Below are 19,488 nucleotides of genomic sequence, written 5' to 3' on the forward strand. Positions count from 1 at the left end.
TATTGCTCTAGTATAACTTGAGGTCAGGGATGGTGATTCTGCCTGAAGTTCTTTTATTGTTGAGAATAGTTTTCGCTCTCCTGGGTTTTTTGCTATTTCAGATAAATTTGGAAATTGTTCTTTCTAACTCTGAAGAATTGAGTTAGAATTTTAATAGGGATTACATTAAATCTGTAGATTGCTTTAAGCAAGATGGCCATTTTTACTATATTAGCCCTGCCAATCCATGAGCACTGGAGAGCTTTCCATCTTATGAGATCTTCAATTTCTTTCTTCAGAGACTTGAAGTTCTTGTCATATAGATCTTTCACTTGCTTGGTTAGAGTCACATCAAGGTATTTTATATTATTTGTGGCTATTGTAAAGGGTGCCATTTCCCTAATTTCTGTCTCAGCCTCTTTATCCTTTGAGTATAGGAAGGCTACTGATTTGTGTGAGTTAATTTTATATCCAGTCACTTTGCTGAAGTTGTTTATCAGGTTTATGAGTTCTCTGGTGGAAGTTTTGGGGTCACTTAGGTATACTCTCATATCATCTGCAAATAGTGATACTTTGACTTCTTCCTTTCCAATTTGTATCCCTTTGACCTCCTTTTGTTGTCGAATTGCTCTGGCTAGGACTTAGAATACTATATTGAACAGGTAGGGAGAGAGTGGACAAGCCTTATCTCATCTCTGATTTCAGTGTGATTCCTTAGGCAAATGGATGGAGCTAGAAACTATCATCCTGAGTGAGATAACCCAATCACAAAAGCACACATGCAGTATGCAATCGCTGATAGGTGGACATTAGACAAAAAGCTCAGAATACCCAAGATACAACTCATAGACCACATGAAGCTCAAGATGAAGGAAGATCAAAGTATGGATACTTTGATCCTTATTGGAAAGTGGGTCAGAACACCCATGGCTCACCGCCAACCAATAGAGTGAACACAGGTCCCCAGTGGAGCAGCTAGAGGACCCAAGGAGCTGAAAGGGTTTGCAGCTCCACAGGAGGAACAATAATATGTACCAACCAGTACCCCCAGCGCTCCCAGGGACTAAACCATCAACCAAAGAGTACACATGGAGGGTCCCAAGGCTCCAGCTGCATATGTAGCAGAAGATGACTACTTCAGACATCAATGAGAAGAGAGGCCATTGGTCCTGCAAAGGCTTGATTCCCCAGAATAGAGGAATGCAAGTCAGGAAATTAGGGAGGAGTTAAGCAGGGGGAAGGGGGATGTAGTAGGGGGTTTTTGGTGGGGTAACATGGGAAGGGGTTAACATTTGAAATGTAAATAAAGAAAATATCTAATAAAATTTTTAAAAAATTAAATAAAAATGTTGCACTGTTGAAAATGCAGTGTAGGGCTAGACAAACACTAAAAGTCATATACGCTCACAGTTAGCTTCCTAATGCCTTGCCATTGCTGTTTTAAAGAAGACCATGGCACCGGCTGTGCGGCTTAGTGTCATCATTCCTATGTGGCGCTGTGTCTGGGTGAAACCATGAACCACACTTACTCTCTTCGTCTTTCTACTTTTACTATTTAGTTTTAAATGCCATGCCTTTGATAGTTTGCCTGTGGCTTAATATGACAAAATCTTAGAGAGCTGACAACATGGTCTTCATGGGTAAAAATGCAACCGCTGCCCAGCTTACCCTTGAAGCCTCCTCAAATGAGGCTGCCATCATAGCTGCCAGCTCTGTACTCCCAGCACTCTGGAAGCTGAGGCAGGGGGATTGCAAATTCAAGGCCTGCCTGGGTTGTATGGTGAGCTCTTTTGTAGGGTCAAGGAGGGAATATAGATTCTAGAATGCCTACGTTACAGAACAAGATAAAAGTGTAAGCATTCTTTAAACGCCCTTACAAGTTCAAGTTTAAAACGTATTCTAATTAGGATTACAGATATATAAGAAATGAGACCTAATATGTTGAGGTATTATTCATGGAACTGCAGCCACAGTTACTGGGAGGAAATCCCTGAGAAGCAGAAGCCAGGGTGGGGAGGCGCGAGTGTCCTCTGCGCACTGTTATAGAGGTGTGCAGAGCACTGCGCCCGCTCGCCTCTGCAGAGCAGGGAGCAGGGCTGGTCTTGGCTTTTTTAAATGATAGGGAATGTAATTTGCTGTTGCTTTGAATGAGGGAATGGCATTCCATTTGGGCTTCAGGACGAGAAGAGATGCTCAAAGGAGGAGAAGCTCAGTGCAGGCAGAAGCAACCAGAAATCACAGGCTCAGAATTTGGGTAGTGAGGACTTGATTTTTGTTTTCTTGCTTGCTTTTGATTTGTGGTTTGTTTGTTTTTTAACAATTGATACAGGTGACAAATCTTTGTGGATTTATCAGCTACTAACACGTAAAAGCAGTGCAGTTTCAAGGAGAAACGATACAATGGAGGAGCTGCAGTTCTCTAGGTGTGCTTTGAGAATATGTTAGAAATCTGATTTCTCACCAACAAGAAGACCAAGCATCTGAGTTCAGTTCCTAGCAAAGGAGTTGTCTTCTGGTTTATACACATGCTGTGGATACACACGTGCACATAAGCAAGCACCTGAGTTCAGTTCCTAGAAAAGGAGTTATCTTCTGGTTTATATACATACTGTGGATACACACGTGCACATAAGCCACACACATACATTAAATATAGGGTTTTTAATTTAAAAACTTATTTTCTCAATTTAAGTGTTCTTCTGTACTTCTATATAAAGAGACCATGAGCTTGCTCATTTCCTGAATGTTTTCAATTGAATATTTCTTTTCTATTAGTTCTTTGAGAATTTCATACAATATGTTTGTTTATTTATTTATTTTTAATATTTTTTATTCGATACATTTTTTATTTACATTTCAAATGATTTCCCCTTTTCTGGTCCCCCACTCCCCGAAAGTCCCATAAGCCCTCTTCCCTCCCCCTGTTCTCCCATCCACCCCTTCCCATTTCCCTGTTCTGGTTTTGCCCTATACTGCTTCACTGAGTCTTTCCAGGGGTTACTCCTCCGTTCTTCTTGTACCTCATTTGATGTGTGGATTATGTTTTGGGTATTCCAATCTTCTAGGCTAATAATATCCACTTATTAGTGAGTGCATACCATGATTGATCTTTTGAGACTAGGTTACTTCACTTAGTATGATGTTCTCCAGCTCCATCCATTTGTCTTAAGAATTTCATGAATTCATTGTTTCTAATGGCTGAATAGTACTCCATTGTGTTTATTTATTTATTTACGTATTTACTTACTTGTTTGGTTGATTGGTTTGGTTTTTCAAGAAAGGTTTTTTTTCTGTATAGCCCTGGCTGTCATGGAATTCTCTCTGTAGATCAGCTGGCCTCACACTCACAGAGATCCATCTGCCTCATCCTCCCAAGTGCTGGTATTAAAGGCATGCACCACTGCCACCAAGAAGTACAATGTATTTGATAATGTTTACCACGTCCTTATCCCCTACCCCTGATTCCTCTGTGATCCACTCTTCTCAACATTGTGTCCTCTTTTTAAATCCATCAAGGTCAATTTGTGCGTCCAAGCTGAGTATGTGGCTCTCCTGGGCAATGTGGTCATTCTCTGTAGCCCTGAAGGAAACTGAGTGTGTCTTGTTCAGCTGCTCTCAGTGCCAGTAAGTTAATGTCACAGTTATGGACAGAGCATCAAGTCTCCCTGCCCTCTCCATGCTGGGATCATGTGTGGCTTGAACTAATACAAGTCTTGTGTTTCACAACTGCTCTGAGTTTATATGAGCGGCTGCCCCTTCCATGTTCAGAAACACTTTCCCTGTAATCACTCATGGTGCTGGCTCATAGTTTTTCCTATCTCTTCTCTACAACAGTCTTAAAGGCTGCTTTATGGAGAACATTGCAAGATGTCAAAAGGGCCCACGAGGTGAGGCAGGTGGCTCCCATAGTCATCTATGGACAAGACCAAGGCTTGGGGCAAATTGTGACACAGACCTCTCATGCCGATGCTCTCAGAAGAGCCTGGACAGTGGCCCTCAATGAGAGCATTTGCTTCAGCTAGGCAAGGTTTGCCGTGCTGCAGGTAGCTCGCTCTTATGCCTCCCTGGTGCTTATTGTATTCCTATTTCTTCTGTTTGTTCTGTCTAGAGTTTTTAAAGAGATAATTCCTTACTTCTTTGTTCTCTTTCTCAAGAGAAGAGGAAGAGGTGACCAGGAAGTTACAGTAGATAGTCCTAAGCTTTGCCTTTCCTCAGTGGTGGGATCCAGAACAGGGCATGGGCACTAGGACCTTACTTGATGCTGAAGAGCTGTCTGCCATTCTCCCACCATCGCAGGACTGTGCACACACCTCCTCTTCAGGAAGTGCTGTTGGTGAATAAGCAGTGCACGTGCATCTGCTCACTGATGGCACCCCTCCACATTCATTTTATCCATCAACATATGAAGTCATCGATTAAAATTCTGCTTTTAACTACTGTGATATAAATAGTTACAAACTACAGAAACTTTGGAAGTGAATTGCTAGGGGTTCAGTGCTAGGGTTATATTTAGACAAACATTTTCAGCACTAAACATGTAGTAGTCAGTATTAAAGTGTTGATGAATTCCATGATGCCATTTTCTGTTTAAGATCCCCAATTCCCATAACTTCCCTTGGTCAGAAGTCAGTCCTCTAGCTGTAACAGTGAGCAGTGTGCAGCAGAAGATGTTGTTTCTGGTCTCTGGGTAAATGGTAGCACATTTGAGGAGATAAAGAATTTGTGGTTTCAATTAATCTTCCATGAATTGAGAAACATTGCTTGTTGTTGTGATAAAAATAATATTCTCAGGAAATGCTTGATCTCTGCTTGCTGGGTATTTTCACTTTAAAATTTATTTGGGGAAGGGCAGTGAAATCGGGAGTGTACGAAGAAGTAGCTTTTATAGTGTGGGTGCACTGGAGGCCAGCACTCTGTCTATACAGAGGAAGGGAATCTCAGGGAAGAGATCTCTTAGGATGGATTCAGAATATGGTGACAGCCACTGCTAAAGAAACCGGGGGGCCTACAAATGGACACTAGACACTTTTGATTACAAAGAGGGTAGGAAAGTAATGAGCCTGTTTGTAAATGAATTTAAAAAGCAATCTGATGTTAGCTCTTGGAAGGCAGAGAAAATAAAATAAAAACTATCGTACTTTATTTACTAACCAATGAATTGAATTGTCTGCCTTTTATTACAGATATAAAGTAAAGACTATGAAGAGACAATCACTTTTGCAGCTATCAGACTTTCAGTAACATATCTCCCGTTGTTTAAATAACAGATAGTTTAAGTGTTTTTCTATTACCTTCGTGTAAATGAAAAATGCATAAAATATTTTAACAAGGCAAAGTAATCCAAGGAGATTGTTATTTTGTATTACAAATTAGGTTATTTCTGTCATAAAATTAAAGTAAAAAAAAAATCAACGTTAGGACATTTCAGCTTAATATCATTTACCAGAAGGAACGTGTAACAGATTTAATGAGATAGCAGGTCACCTGGATCCAGCTGTTTCCGACCAGCTTTATGAAACAGAGACGGCAGGAGCAGTGGGAGGTAAGCATTATTAAAGCTCTCGGGGAGCCACAGAATCGATTTCTGCTTGAATGAATTAATTTAGATTATCAATTTATAACCAACTACATGAATCCCATCAACTCAACAATTCAGTGAATGATCAGGTTCAATCTTTGTAAGGGCTTCACAATTAGGAGCCTCCAGCAGCCGCAGCCAGCGCCTGCCCTGGGGCAGAGTGTCAGCGTTCCTCAGCCAGAAAGGGAAAGGGCAGTGTTTGCTCAGGACGCAAGACCAACCATCTTTTAAAAAATTAAGTAGAATTAGAAAATTAAAAATAAAGTAGAAAAAGACTGTAAATGTATGAGCTAGGGATCCTTCTCTCTCTCTCTCTCTTCTCTCTCTCTCTCTCTCTCTCCCTCTCTCTCTCTCTCTCTCTCTCTCTCTCTCTCTCTCTCTCTGTCTCTCTCTGTCTCTCTCTCTGTCTCTCTCTCTCTCTCTCTCTCTCTCTCTCTCTCTCTCTCTCTCTCTCAAACACACACACACACACACACTCCCCTGAAATTTTTTTGATCCCAAGAACGATAAATTTGAATACTCCAGCTGATAGTAGTATGGTTTTCAGTTGAGAGTTTGTTTTAGGGTTGTAAGTATATTTCTTTATACTATAATTCATTCAGCATATGCATGTACATACACATACATACACACAGAGAGAGGGGGAGAGAGAGAGAGAGAGAGAGAGAGAGAGAGAGAGAGAGAGAGAGAGAGAGAGAGAGAGAGATCTTAATCTTCTGGTTACTGCCATAGTCACATCACACAATACATGCATAAAGAAAACAGTAATCTAAAGCCATAATCTTCTAATAGTACAGCATCCCATCTTCGTGTCTGTATGCTAAACACCAACAAGTGAAGTCAAATCTCATACAATGATAAGTCCTGTGAAAGGAGTGCTCTGAATTTGCTGATGCCCACAGAAAGAATGCATTTACCTTAATTCTCACTTTGGAGGACGGCCCTTGCTTACCCTTCTGTTCTTGAATTAGTCATGAGTACTTCTTTGCAGCAAGGTGACTTTAATGGTTGTTCAGTGTGACAGTTGAATAGATTGTGACAGCCAGTGGTACAGGGAGCAAAGCAAACAGGATGTCACGTGGAATATTATGCAGTCATAGAAAGGATGAGGACAGTCCTTACACTGCTGCAGAATGATATCACATGTTCATGGAGAAAAAGTAATATGCAGACCTGTAGGCACTGTTTGGTGCTGTTTGTGTTAAAGAAAAGAGATACAGGCATGAGGAGCACGTGTCCTCACTTGGGGCCCTTGAGTATCTGCGGGACAGCCCACAAGCCCCTCAAGCCCCCGCCCGGGACAGGTCCTCATTTCTGGAAGCTGAGCTGGAAAGCTCTCTTTACTCTATTCCTTTTTCTGCGCCCTTTAACTTTGAGTTCAAAACTCATCGATTGTTAGATAGCAATGGATTTCTAGCTCAGAAGATTCCTAGAGAATACAAAGGGAAAATGTGTGTTATTAAAATGTGTAAATAGAGGAGGAATGATATAATATTTCAGTTAAAGTGGAAATAGATAAATAAAATGGGTAAAGGTGTAGCTGCCGTGGGAGTGGGTGTCACAGCTGTTGGCTCATATCTACCGTGTGAAAACTTCACAGTGCTTACGCATGTATTATCAGCCTAGAAAATTCTGGGCAGTTATGATCTAAAATAAACCTATGTGTGTACGGAAATTACCTTTTCGCTCAGTGACGAGTGTGGGTGGGTCTTTTCAAGGGGTGGAGCCAGAGCATCACTAAGACAGACTCATGATGTAGTTTAAGTTCACCAAAGAGACGCCTGTTTTCACTCAGGTAGTTAGGCCTTCTACACTTAAAGCTATCACATTTTATTAATGTAAATAATCTTGTATCCATTCTTAAATCCTAACCTGTATGTACCAACCTACTCTGTGTTTATCTTTCAATCAAGAGCATCATGCCATATAAGAAAGTGTGAGCTAACATGAAAGATTGTGTTCACAAACTATCTGAAAAGCATTGAAATGATCCAGACAATGGCTTCAGTGCCAATTCAAGGTGCCCTTGGCCTGTGCAGTGGGCAGTAGCTCACCCTAATGGGTAATTCTGACGACCCCATGGTTAATTTCACCAGGTCTCACTTACCATTTAAAACCCTTTGGTAAGTGTAGGATTTTTTTTTTAACTCAAAAATCATCAACCACATCCCATAGTCCTAGCAGACCTTGAGCTCCAGGCCAGGTCTGGGTATAACATTGCTCCCAGCAAGGAAGAGGGACAAGGGTGGAGATGTGAATTCAGCATGAGGTAGGCTAACAGGACAGAAGGCAGCCAAGGTTCAGTAATGTATGTGATATAAAATAATGTCTTCAAATTATGCCATATTCTGAGTGTGTGTGTGTGTGTGTGTGTGTGTGTGTGTGTGTGTGAAAGATCAGGCATACAGGGCTCCAAGTGAGTTACAGGCAGCAAGCCCGTTGCCTCCTTGTCTTACTGCTGGGTGTCCATGTGTACCTTTCTTTTAATAGTGAAGGAGTGTCAGCACTGGCTTAGAAAAGAGGAAGGCTGCGAAGATAGGGGAATGGGATAGAGGCTAGTTGAGCCATAGCTGCTGCGTTCCGAGCAGTGAAGGGCGTTGTTGAAAGGGTCCGGGAGGCTGAGGAGTAGGGAGGAAGCTAGGGAGGCGTGCTATGGTGGCACTGTGAGCAGAGTGCTGACGTCCTGTGGGCCGTACACTGAGTCTCCAGGCTTATACATTTTAAGAAAAGTTATATGCTCGGTGGATATTGACTATGGGGATCTTTCTATTATTTATAATCACAAGCCATTGCTAGCCAAAAGCTAGCAACTCTCTCTGGGCAGTGAGCACAGTTTCAAGATGTTTAGGTGAAATGCTCCACATGCTTGAATAATAAGGTGTACTGACACACTATGTGATCAATAAATACACAAGTGCAGGGCAGAAAGAAAGAAAACCATTTGACACATGGAGCCATGGGGTTGTTCTTCTGAAGTTGGCAGGAATGCAGATTACCTTCATGTAAAACTTATAAACAGTAACCTCTCATTCAGATACTCCATATTGAGCAAATAAAAGTGCAGGGTGCCCCACTGAGTTTAATCAGTTAAACAACGAGTCATTCTTTAATATAACGGTACCCCCCCCCGTATTATCATATTTACCATTATCTGAAATTCTGAAATTACCCCTTATTTTGTCTAATACACTTTATCTGTTGTCATGGCTTCTGTTGCCCAGAGAAACAGTATCTACCACTAGCAGCAATGAATACAAAATTCTACATGCTAATGTTTGCAAAGGTGGATGTCTTACTTTACTTTCTATTTGCTCATTCTATGACCAAAAATAATACGGAGAGGAAGGATTTATTTCCTCTACGATTTATACCCATCACTGGGTGAAGCTGAGCCCTGGATTTCTAGACAGGAGCCTGGATGCACTGAGGAAGCAGCGGCCATTGGGGAGGGCTGCTTAGTCCTCGCAGCCTGCCCAGCCTGCTTCCCTGTGGAGCCCAGGACCTCCGCCCAAGGTGGCTTCCATGGCACTGGACTTGGCTCTTCATCCATCAAGATACCCTGTCATGGTGTCACACACCTTTACCCTCACACTTGGGAGCCAGGCAGGCGGACCTCTGTAAGTTTGAGGCCAGCCTAGGCTATGGAGTGAAACACTGTCAAGAACATGAAAAGAAAAAGAAACAAGAAAGCAAGGAAAGGCAAACAGATGCCCATCCCTGCCAACAGGCCAATTTGATGAAGGCTTTTTCTCTGCTGAAGTTGCCTCTTTCCAGATGAATCTAGCTTGTGACAAGTTTATTTGAAACAAAACAAAAAACAAACAAATAGCAACAACAACAACAAACCCAAAAATCTAGCCAACACAGTTAAACAGAATAGAAGCTGAAATGTTGTTGGGTAATTACTAATTCAGTGGCTCTCGGGTGAGATTGTCTTCCCCTCAGAGACCACATAACAATATCGGGAGATAAATGAGATAGTCCTCACTCTAAGGATGCTAGTGACACCTGATAAACCTCAGCCAGGCACATGCCCATCACTGTTGGGGCGGCCACACCGTAAAGAGGACCCAGTCACAGACAGCAGCGCCTGAGGTGGTTAACTGTGGTCCAGGCTGTTAAAGCAAAGTGGGGAAGCATCAGTGGGCACGCCGGCTCCCGTCTCACGCAGGACGACGGCTATGCAGGAAGGTTGCCCCTGAGCGCCCTTGTTCCACACAAGGCATGTGCTGAGTCTTGGGTGGGTGGGCAACATGATGGAGTAACTGCTGAAGCGAGCTGATAGGATTGTGTCCACACCACAGCAGATGGCAGCTCTGCCGGGCTACGGTAGAGCCCTCAGACAGGGCTCCTGTTGAGCGGCGTCTGTCAAGGCTAGAGAGGGCTCTGTTTGCAGGTGAGCATAAGTGAACTGTTCGATTCCAGGTTTCTTCTCAGCTTTTCATCTGAAAGGGTTTTCTGTGTTTTGAAGATGTGAATTTCTTACTTTGTCCTAGTTTGATAATGGAGCTTTTCATGACTTAAGTAATGGCGTTACTCAAATTCTAGACTTCTAGACTTGACTTTATAACATGCAGTGTCTCCTTCTGAGTGCCCTTTCACTGTCCCCCTTCCACAGGACACTCCTCCCTGCGTTCCAGCTGCTGTCCTCCGGCAGCTGCAGCTGTGATGCAGAAGAGCTCAGAACCAGTGCTCCTTGCATCATGCACAAACAGGAGACTGGATGATCACCTTTAAGTGCCCTCCGCTCCTTTTCTTAGAGGTTAGGAATCAGGACTTCCTCCCTCACAGGTTCTTGAGAGGTTAACAAAACAAACAAACAAAAAAAAATGGGTGTTTTAAGACAGATGTATTGTTGCTTTTCTAGACTAGACTTCCACTTACAGAAAACTTTACTTGAATGCTTCACAAGATGGTCTCGGCAGCAGCATGCTCTGCTCTTGGAGCATCAATCTCTAAATTCCTTATGTGTGCAAACCTTACTCATGCTGGGGTTACTCAGTACCTCAACTCATGTAAATGGGTGAGTGTCCCTGTGAAGCACATCCCCGTTATTTCAGATGATGGTTTCTACATTGCAAGAAACCTCGTGATGCTTTTCATGTTGAAGCACAGTTTTGGCTTCTGTGAGAAGAGAGATGTTTTCAGTTGGGTTTCTAGGTTGGAATTATAACACCGCCGTCCAAGATGCATCACTGTGCCTGATGACTCCGGCCTCCACAAGCTGCTAAACAGCTCCCAGCTCTTTCCTTGCCAGAATCCGCTTTTGTATGATTAATGGACAGGAGTCCTTTGCAAGCACTGGGCAGGGTTGGGGACCTTGGCAGGGTTCTCTAGAGTGGTTAGGGTGTATTCCAAAAAGTACAAGAAAGATCAGAGAAATTATTTTTAATTTTAAGCCGTCGCTCCCTGCCTTTTTCCCCTTTCCCTTTTCCTGTTATTTCTTTCCAATTGTGCAGGGGGAAAACAAGAAATAGATTTTGTTTTAATTTCACTAACAATTATTTTAGTTGAATTTAAGGATTCCAAGAAAACACATTTTTCCCAGCTTGCTGAGGGAAGGCCTCAACGGCGGCCAAGGTCAGTTCTGCATGGCAATGCATGAAGAGCCCTACGGCGTGCCCCCGCTCCTGGCCACCATGTGCCCCCCCCTCCTGGCCACCGCATGCTCCCACCCTCCCCACCCCCACCCCCCACCCCCGCTCCTGGCCATGGCGTGTTCCCCATTCCTGGCCACGGTGTAGCCCCCACTCCTGGCCACAGCGTGCCACCTCTCCTGGCCAGTGTGCGGAGTACTGCTCTAGGGACCTTATAGTCCCAACAGCTGCCAATCTCCCCACTCTTCCCAGAGTTCCCTGTCCTGAAGGTGAATGTCTATAAGAGCTGTAGCACCCAAGGACAGATTTCCTGGTATGAAGCCATCCTGAGAATATCAAGGCTAAACAACCCTCTGCTCACCTCCACTCACCCAGACCAGCGAAGGGCCTGGACACTGTTGAGCTGCTCCTGCTTGTGGTTCCTGAGTTCTGCCCTCCCTGAGTGCATGAGCAGTGATGTACACTTCTTCAGTGGTCAAGGATCCTTGTTTACCAGGCTCCTTCCCTGTGCTGAATTACTTCCCACAAGCAGCCGAGGAGGAAGCTAGCACCCTGTTGCCCGTGGAGCTCATGGGTCGTAGTCTTGTTTTCCTGTAAACTATCCTAAGAGTCTTCACCAGTGTCCCCTGTTGTCACTAAGCTCCAGAGGAAGACAGCCCATATGGCTGAGTGACCACTTAGCTCATGTGTGTGTCAGCTGATGCTTCCATGTGATAAAGACTGTGGTGTTAGTTTAGGGTAAGCAGCCAGGCCTGCGTGGTCCTCGTCATAGCAGATCCCACTTCTGAGAACCACCCCTTCTATCATTCATGCTCTATAGAGCTAATTCTTCATTGTTGAAAAGTCACAAGGGATGAGCAATTTTCATGATTTTCAAGTGTTTGTTTTATCACACTTAACTAATACTTTATGTGCAAAATGAAAGATGAAATATCTTCTGTGATTTCTTGTTTTGCTTCAGCTATAATCAGCTATAACTTTTCAAGCATGGGCTGTAAAGGCCTTGTGTGCAGTGCCAGGTGTCTTTAGCTGTCCCTTCAAGAACTGATGGAGGCTTCTTACAACCAAACCATGCAGCTAGATGGACACATGACCTCACATTGCTGAGGCTGCTATCAGCCATGTCCCCATTATTGATAGTAGCAGAGATATTGACAGTCTGTACTTGGAAGGAAAATAGGAGTTTGATATGACATATTGTGTGTCTCAGCAAGACTCATAAATAATTTTGACAAGTTTTTGTATGCATGGGAAAGTCCTTGATTCAGCCTCCCATAAAAATAAACTTCTATTATGGAATGTATTTGTCAAGTGGCTGCTTGATGGATGGGCCTGCGTTTACCCCGTGGCAGTTCGATGGGTTTTAGATGCACAGCTTACCAGAGAGGATTTACGGGCAGTACAGAAATAATTATTCAGTATGAAATGCATAATTCCTGTACCTGAATTTTCATTTTTTATTGTATTTTGTTTCTGTTGCATTTCTGGTCTGTAAAACAAAAGAACTTGCACATTTTCTCTATCCCAAGCTATTGTTTCTACAAGGTTTAATGTTGAAACCAGCGAGCAACCTGATTCGTCGTAGATGCTCTCCAAACTGAGCTATTGTTTTATTGAGATGAAGAATGCTGGGCATAGTCTAGCTTTCCCCTGAAGTTATCTCAGCTGTGTACTACCTTTAACATAACTACACAGCCCGATTCCTGCTACATAAAAAGAACATTACACCTGGGCGTTTCCTTCCTTACCCTCAGAACTTATGGCCTGTTTCCATTTCCCCTAAGATCCTCGTGGAATCCCTCAGTCCTCAGTCCTGCTGGTGGCCAAGGTCATGACCCCAACTAAGTTGGAAATTTTAGGAAGTATTAACCATTTGAAATATAAATAATGCAAATATCTAATAAAAATAAATAAATTATAAAATAAAAAGAAGAAAGTATTAGCCTCCCGCTGTGATACTGACCAGCTCACTGCCTGGCTGGTCTGTTCTGCTTGTCTCTCCATCCCCTAATGAACATTGGTATCTGTCCTTGCAGTCTGGGAGACAGGCAGCTGCTATGCCAAAGCCGTGTGTCAGGAGCCCGTGTTGTACACGTGGGACCTCTGAGTGTCAGGCGTACCTCAGTCCTGGTGTTTATATTCCTGCCGGTGCCCCTTGATACTGCTGCTCGGTTCCCAGACTCACCCCTTTGCTGGGTTGGGCAGTGAGAACTCCCCTCTGTGTCTAATTTCTGCTCTGTGGCTTTGTTTACTCTGATTATTAGCTTCTAACTTAAGTTGAATTCTTAGTTAATAAGTTTTCTCATTTCTTTTAAAGGCACTAACACTGAACAGTTAATTTTCCTTTCAAATAGTGTGTTAGCTATATCTCAAAAGTTTTAATTTTCTAGGAATTTGGGGGCATTTTAGTCTCGTGTCATTTTTAATTACTTTATACTTCCTGATATTTAGAAGCTTTAAGTATTTTTCAACTTGTTCTTTTTTCCCATTAAACAACTTTATTCATGACACATTATTTTAAATAAAATTGCATCCCCTGGAAATGAATTAAAAAAATAAACAAAAGCTACCCCTTACCACCCTGTTCCCACTTCCTCTCATTCCCTCCAAATAAAAGGGGGTAAAAAAAGGTAAATAAAGTAAAATAAAACAAAACAAAAGCACTGAAAAACTAAAACACCCCCAAACTCCTCAAAACAAAGTAATGCATTTCCCCAAGGGTAAGGGGAATTTACACTGAGTATCTGGGAACGAGATCTTCCGGCTATAGAAGCCTGCAAAGAAAGACACCCAAAACAGAAAAAGAAACACAAAATGAAACAGGGGCAGGGAGCCAGAGGAAAGAAGGGCAGCATGAGAGGAGATTGACTGGAAGGGGTTTGGGGGAAGGGGACGGACAACAGTCTGCTTTCCTCCCAGCGCCCTGGGTAAAAAAAGAGCTCCTGGAGCCCATCTACCCTGAGCTGGCCCAGAGAGGATGGAGGGGAGCAGGGAAACAGGGCAGCTTGCACAGTTGAGATGTGTCCGTGGCGAACCTCCAGAGGGCATATGTAGCCCCTGCCCCACGCCCTGGGCCTTCCCCTACTCCCAAAGCAGAGCCCTCCTCCCAGTTAGTTATGAGATTCTACCCCTTCTACAGTATGTCTTTATTTATTATATTTATTTATATATATATTCCATCTAGGTCATCTTCTGTTTTTCTTTTTTTTATTATTCTTTTTTCCTTCTTTTTTCCTCTCCTCCTAATATACACTTTTTTTTAAGTAAAATACCATGATTTTACTCTAGCCTGGCCCCTGTAAATTTGACCCTGGGGCCTGCTGTTAAAAGCACTGTAGAGATCAGGAGCTGTTGTAATTGGTAGTTCAGGCATGGTATTGGGCACGTGGGAAACCCTGGTCTGTTGTGCTGATGCCTGGTCTGTTGGTTCCTTTGGGAATCACCTTGATTTGTCTTCCTTTAAACAGAGACTGATCTAAGTCCAGAGACATCCTCACTGACTCTTTGTCTGAGAACACTATATATGCACACCCTTTGGAATGGTCACTAAATTTGTCACAGTGTATAGTAAGTAACATGGCTGACTGAACCACAGCCATGAAAATGGGCTTCCAGCTCTTCTGCTGTCACACCATAGACCACATTGCCAATGTAGATAGACCAGGCACCAGCCTCCATCTTCTCAAGAGACATGATCACTGGGCCAGCATTGCCTGGGGGTGGACTCTTAGTCATCTGCTTCTCTCGCCCATTTTGTAGCTCCTGTAGCTCCTTGGCCTCTTCCTCCATTTCCCTGACTCTGATCGATTCCAGCTCCTCCGGATCTTGGGAGCTGAAAGCAGAGTCAAACTGTTGCTGCCGATTCACCCGAACTAAAGTTGGTCACGCCATCAGGCACAAATGTGTTTGTGTGGTGATGGTGTTGTTTGGAGACAGGATCTCACTGACTGACTCTCAACTTGTTCTTAATGTATCATTTATTGCACTGAGACAGGTGAGCACAAGTTCTGTGGGACAAAGTCTTGACTTGTTAGCACTTTCTTATGCTGTAGTGGGCAGGCATTTTTATCATTTCTGTAAATGTCTGGTATGATTTTGCAAATTTATTTACCCATTTTATTTACTGTATATAGTTAATAATCTATTAGAATTTGATTTTTGCTCTTTTTAACAAAAATAAAATAAAATAAAATTGAGACATGATGTAGCTCTGTTGCCCAAGATAGCTTTAAACTCTTGTTCTGTCCTCAGCAACTCCAAGGTGCTGGGGCTGCAGGCACACGCCATCAAACCCGCCTTTCTGAGCAACACTTCCCAATGAGCTGACCCAATCACCCACATCCTTATTGACCTGTATAACACAGACCAGATACAGAGAGGCTTGTGACTGAGTGAGGCTCACTATGAACGTTCATCGTTTACAAGTTGGACTTTCTGGATGAATAGAGAGGAAAAGAGCAAGCTGAGGCCGAAGCTCCACCTCTTCTCTGACGGAGCACGGCGCGACCAGCGTCTCATGCTGCAGCTGCCTCCCATGCCATGATGGTCTCGTAGCCTCTCAGTGTAAACCCTTCCCTCTCTAAGCTCTTCTTATGGCAGCGCAAGAGAATAGATAGGAAAGAAAGACCACATTGCATACATTTGAAACTATATCATAGATGTGCATGGTAAAATAATACAGAATACAGGGCTGGAGGGGAGAGAGGGAGGGGAGGGAAAAGGGAAGAGAAGAGAGAAAGAGAGAAGGTGTGGGGAGGGACCGCATCTCATAACTTTAAATTATATAGTAAGTGTGTTTATTCAAGCAATGCAGTGTCTGTGGGTTTAGGGCTCTCCATGGCTTTAGGCCTCCATTGGATATCCTGGAACATAGTCCTAACAATTAGGGCTAGCTACCATTTATTTTCACCATAAATAAAGGTAGCATTCTGGCAGTAGATGGCTACTCTGTTGAGTGACCGGTGCGTGCCAAGCCTCGTGCTCTTGCTCCCATCCAGGGTTTTGGCTCCGCTCCACCTGCACACGTCTCCCTCTCCCCTCTGTCCGGGTCGCACTCTTGCCCTGCACTGTGACTCTGCTGGTTTCATGCTGAGTATTACAGCTCTTCTTTCCCATTTGTCCCAGAAGAGGCTGTGAGGAGGCTAGCATCTTCACAGAGTTAAAGTGATACTTTGTGTGTCTGTGGATATGCACTTCGACGCCATTTCACTTGTGATTTTGCCTTTTCCTTATGTAGAAAAGCCACTGACTCTGTGCCTATTTTTATATGCCACCCTACTCCAACCTGTCTTATTATGTCAAAACAGATTATGTCATATTTTAAGCTAGTTCTTTTAATGCTTATTTTATACATACATATATCCATGTATATGTATGGGTGTTTTGCCTGTGTGTATGTCTGCACCCGATTGCATGCCTGGTATGTATGGAGACCAGTTGCTGTTTTGTTCAGTGTTATATTTAAATGTACAGTAAATCCAAATCCTTGGCACTGTGTTCAGTTGGACCACAGGACACTTGAGCTCTCAACGCACAATATTTTCTGATTGTAATGTCTTGGGCACCTGTACTGTAAGCCCATTTCTGTATGCTGAGGGAGTGTGCCTGCCTTTCGGAGGCCATCAGAGCACAGAGGAAGAGGAGCACGGGATGTGTGATGTTTGTGCTTCAATGCTTCCTTGCCCAGCTTTCCAACACGCTGGAGAAGATTCTTAGAGTAACTTCAAGTGTCTGAAACTGAGAGCTTGAGTCAGGTTCCTGATGATGGGAAGACTGGAAACTAGAAGTGCTCTGACTGGGGAGGACTGGCATTGGCATCGTGGGTACAGCAGCATAAGCCATCCCACTAAAGTGCAGGGGCAAAGCTGCAAGTGCCCCCTTCCTTCAAGACCTTCTGGTGCCACTGATGGGGGAGGGGGAGCTAGAGGGGACAGAGGAGAGGGAGGGAGAGAAGGAGGAAGGAGCTAAATGTACTAGTTGTTTTTTTACAAGGTTTTTGATTACTAGTTTTTTCTGACTCTTGCCTTGTGTTAGAAGTGGTATCTACCAAATTAAACTAGCCATTTGGGTTCACTGAATCAATATATAGAGATCCATTTCCCATTCACTTATGTTCTTGAGGAAATCTGTCTAGCAGTCTGTCTAGCATTTGACATTTCTGTTGTAGAAGAAAGACTTTTGACTGTGGGTCAGGTCTGGATCCAGCCTAAATTTTCCATGAGGATCCTTGAAATGTATACAAGGGCTACAGATGGGCACCGCTGTCTCTGAGGCACCCACTGTCTCTGAGGCACTGCTGTCTCTGTATGACAGTCTCTTCGTTGTGTTCACCTGGTGTGTACATTTAAAGTGATTACTTTAAGACACACTTTTTACTTTGACCTCCAATATCAAGATACTGTGCTTTTGTATGCCAGTTAAATACCTGTGCACCAGCGAACCTCCCTCTGGGCTCAAGTTCCAGGCACATGCAGCTCCCACCCTCACTTGCATTCCACAGTGACCCTCAGCTTCTGACTGACTCCAAACACCCTCAGCCTAGTCTCTCCTAATGTAGGTCACCTCACCACCGTCCTGGAGGTCAGATCATCTCAGAAGCTTGTGGTTAGCACCTGTGCATGCAACTGCATATACTTAACCAATCAGGACTTCCCTTCCAGACAAATGTCTCTCCTCTTGTCCTTCATTCTTCCTGTAGCATGTCTTCATACATGCTCAGACAGCTACTTCATTTGATTATTTCTAAACCACCAACAAAGATGAAATGTAATGTGTAGTTTAATGTATTGTAGATGAGAGACATGTGCTACTGTGTCTCCATTAGACAAAGTATTTTTACAAAATATTTCTTTTTAAGTTGAAAGAAAATTCAAGATAATTTTCATGTAGTATTTTGTTTTTCTCCCTAAAAGTGTTGAGGAATTGGGCCATGAGGGTGGCTCATTCAGGAAAGGTGCTTGCCACACAAGCCTGAGCCCCGCGGAAGGAGAACCTACTCCCCACAGCAGTCCTCTAGCTCCGCCTGTGCACAGTGAGAAGACACGCACACTGCAGTAATGTTAGAAATCTAGAAACTGAACAGGCTGCACAGATGAGATGGGCCACAGGCCCCACTGAGCTGGCAAGTGCACCATGGCTTCAGGAGCATGTGTGCTGCTGCCTGGTTTCAAGAACTAAGGCGCACATTCTGCCCTGGAGTGGGTGGAGCCTGAACACACGGTAGAAGCTTAAACAGTAGGTCTTCCTTTTCTGTTGATGTATTCTGCAGGGTGATTTGTTTGAGAGAGCTCAAGTGTTCCTCTCTTGCTCTTGCTGTTATTCAGACTAGTATGAGAAAAACATTACTTCTGGAATGTTTTAATGTGGTCTATGGGATCTGAAGAATAGATTTTTAAAGTAGAAATACAAGCCATAAATATTTAGCTTACAAAAAAAATCAATAAAAATGTGTGTAACCATTTCTCAATGTGTGCATCATCTGTGTCATGTTCAGTGATCCTTGGGGTTCATGGTGTAGATGAACAGTTACTGAAAGGTGATTCTCACCAACTTGAAAGCAAGATGCTGCAGAATGGGTGATAAGAACCTAAGTACTCCAGGATATTCCCATGTGTCTGTATGAATGGGGTGTGCTCCGTGACACACAGAGAAAGCAATGCAGACTTGTCTGTGGGAGGCAGTGACCATACTGAAGACCTTACATATTTTTTCTTTTGTGATCATTCATAGGATTTCAGGCTTCCTAACTGGACTGACCAGGTTATACCCTCTCGGGAGGAATGACAGTCAACAGAAAGCATTTGCTCTGATACAACAACACGGAATGGTTTCTAATTTAACGCTGTGGTTTCCATCAAGAGAACACCCTCTCCCACTCAAACAAACCCCAGTAGATCTGTCAATCAGTTCATGGAATTCCATGTGTCATTTAAGGAAGCACATTTCTATAATGATGTGACAGGTTTTAATAGGAATTCAGATACTTCAGAATAATGGGAGAGAGATAAATAAAAGTACTTAAGTTAGTTGTATAACTTTTATGGGTATCTACCCATAAGACACATTATAAACTGATAGTCTCAGCAAGGTGTGTTTCAGAAGTCTTTTTTTAGGGGACAAGGAGGGGGAAAGCCAGCTTAAAGAAAGTGTTCAATAACCCGCAAGTTGACAAGAACTACATTTCAGCCTTCTATACACATATTTTTATTTTGGTATAGTGCCCACATAACAATATGGTTATAGTCATATCACCCATAGTCTCAGAGCTGCTAGGTTATTTAGTAAACTTGCAGGAGGAAATTGCTGGGTTTTTTTGTTTCAAGAGTAAATTTTATG

The 19,488-nt window shown here is 43.2% G+C and overlaps 1 protein-coding gene and 1 pseudogene across 1 annotated transcript in view; one reads left to right on the forward strand and one right to left on the reverse strand.

Moving 5' to 3' along the window:
- Positions 1–19,488, forward strand: part of Znf407 (zinc finger protein 407) — a 395,230-nt gene that overhangs the window by 334,550 nt on the left and 41,192 nt on the right. The gene's annotated exons all lie outside the window — the stretch shown is intronic.
- Positions 14,414–14,958, reverse strand: LOC127664093 (polyadenylate-binding protein 2-like; annotated as a pseudogene).

Source organism: Apodemus sylvaticus, chromosome 13 (genome assembly GCF_947179515.1).
Source record: "Apodemus sylvaticus chromosome 13, mApoSyl1.1, whole genome shotgun sequence".
Lineage (NCBI taxonomy): Eukaryota > Metazoa > Chordata > Mammalia > Rodentia > Muridae > Apodemus > Apodemus sylvaticus.